Raw genomic sequence first — 2,858 nt, 5'->3', positions numbered from 1 at the left:
GTTGAAAGTTGCAAGAGGACAGGTGGTACTATCTCAAAGACATAATTGAAATCTTTTTTTAAAAGCTATATATTATTTTTTAAAAAGCTATAATATATATACACATATACACATATATATGTAAATGTGAATACTTGAAAATAATAGAATAATGTAATATAATAAGTGAGTAAAATCAAACGATTAAAAATACTTTGTGAATAAGGACAAACTAAATGCAATATAAGTTTCTTTGATCTGTGATATTTTAAATGCAGATGTATTTAAAAGTAGGAAGGTAAGCTCTGGAGGCCCTTTGCAATGCTATAATTCCATAATACAAAAGAAAATGTTTCCAGTTTTGAGATTAATGCCTGCATATATTCTATCAAGGTATACATAGAAAGATAGGCATACATTGTAATTCAGATTTGCCTACTTACAGATGGTAACATTCTGTGCAATAATAATGTTCTCAAAACCATTTGCAAATTTGTCCAGCAACGACTCTTCCTTTAATGATGAAGTTTCCACAGTGGCAGATGGCAGAGTGAGCAGTGAAGAATGCTTCCGACCCACCAGGGTTATGTCTGTCACTGAAGAGATCTGGCTCCAAAGCCAAAGTCTGTTGAGGTCACACTGGCTATTGCTCCATTGAAATGACTTGATTGATCACATTTGTAGTTATTCCATAAATGATGACCTTATAGATGGGGTCTTGGCAGTTTCATTCTGCTTTAGAAAGTGATATAGAGAAACAGTATCTGCAGTCTATCGACATATTATAGAAACAAAGGGGCAATTTATGAAACTTAAAAAAATACATTGCCTTATGTTGCTGCTCCCTCTTCATGCCTGAATGGTTAAGTAATTATAGAGAAACCACAATACTACTTCTAATATTTATGTCACATTTAGGAAGAGGAAAAAACAAAAGACAAGAAAATACATTATTTAAAGATTAATATTTAAAAAAACAGCAAAGATTATTGTTCTAATGAGAGCATATAAACATAAATTGAGATCAAGTTACTATCCAAGCACCTAAAATTGGCAGATAGCAGAAATAAAAGAAAATAAATAAGTAAACTTCAGTGCCCAAGAGAACCCTTGATATACTTTGAAGAAAATTATGTACCATTCCATGGGAAGTTACATAATACCACTTATGAAGTATACTGTATTGAAATTGCAAAGTTCCATTTATAATGTGATATTGTTGAACTCATCATACAGTGTGTTAGTGTGTATACATTTTAAAATTGAATTCACTCTCAGAACATGCCTTAAGCACTGGAAGGAAGAAAGGGCATCCCCCTCTTCTTATTTGTTGAACAATAACACAGAAAAATTACACAATAATATTAATTTTCTTATGCTACTCACTGATTGAAATAAGAAACATAACTCTTGTGAATAAAGTTGCTCATTAACAATAAAAACAATAACAGCTATTATTTATGTTTACTTGCTTTATTCAGAAACTTCTAGGTACTTCACACATATTACCTCTTTTCAATTTTTATGACGACCATGAGACTTATTTATCAATTCCATCAGGAGGCAAGCCAGTGATGTGCTGAACCAGAGAGAGCTGCTTGTTAAATTTTCAGGAAATTTGGAAGCTATTGTTAGGCATAGTAATTATTGAAAACTAGATTATATAAAGTTATCGTTACATAAATTATATTGAAAATGAAGGTAATAGATACTCAAAACTCATCACATCCTAATTATTTTATTAAATTTCACTATTACTTATATTCCTGAGATTTTTACATGTATTATTTAGATGTATTGTACGTATATGTATGGAATACTATGCAGTGGTGGGCTACTGTGCATTTCTTCTCAACTCTGTTGAATGATACTATACTATGCAGGTAGCTTAAAATCAGGCATAGTGAAAATTTATACCACAGAAATTGGCAAACGCTGAAAATCAGGGATCTCTCGCCCCAAGATGCAGTTGTTAAATAATTACTAACCCACTACTATGTGAGACATCCTTCTGATTTCAAAGCACATTGTCCAGTAAGCCATGCTGTCTCCTTTTGAATGGCTTGAAGCATGGATTTTTAATATGGCCTCTCTTGACTTTGGGATAGTAGTATAGGCATGGGTGTAAGCTTTTTTTTTCTGAAGAGACAGTCCATAGCTTCTGTTAGATTCTCCGAGACTCCATATACTAAAGAAATGTTAAAAAAAAATGACAAAAGGCATTTCTATAGGGAAAATTTAGTATTTTCTGCAAGTATTTTATTTCTCTGAAATAAAGAGATCGAGTAGCTTACATTAGACATGTTTAAGAATTTAGCCCCTCCTAATGGATTCCAGAAAATGTCTTTATGTATGTATGTTACCCAATAAAATCTCCTTCTTTCCTTATTGTTTTCTCTTTAAAAAGATTCCCAAATTCAGCAAAGAAGACTCCCAATAGAATTTAAAACAATAAAATCCATAGGAATAAATTTAACCAAGAAAATGAAAACCTTATTCTCTAAAAATTATAAGACATTGATGAAGAAATTACACAAGACAAAAATAAATGAAAAGATATCTTGAGTTCATAGATTAGAAGAATTAATACTGTTAAAATACTACCCAAAGCCGTCTATAGATTCAATGCAATCCCTATCAAGATTCCAATAGCATTTTACACTAAAATAAATGAAAGAGAAGTAACTACAGAAATACAAAAGATCATAAGAAAATGCTATGAGCAATTATATGCCAACAAATTGGACAATCTGGAAGAAATAGATACATTCCTAGAAACATTCAATCTCCCAAGACTGAGTCAAGAAGAAACAGAAAATCTGAACTGACTGATTACCACCAACGAAATAGAATCAGTAATCAAAAAAAAAAAAAAAAAA

The sequence above is a fragment of the Pteropus vampyrus genome, unplaced genomic scaffold, assembly GCF_000151845.1.
Source record: "Pteropus vampyrus isolate Shadow unplaced genomic scaffold, Pvam_2.0 Scaffold56, whole genome shotgun sequence".
Taxonomy (NCBI): Eukaryota; Metazoa; Chordata; class Mammalia; order Chiroptera; family Pteropodidae; genus Pteropus; species Pteropus vampyrus.
The sequence above is the reverse complement of the archived record's forward strand: the minus strand, read 5'-3'. Positions refer to the sequence as shown.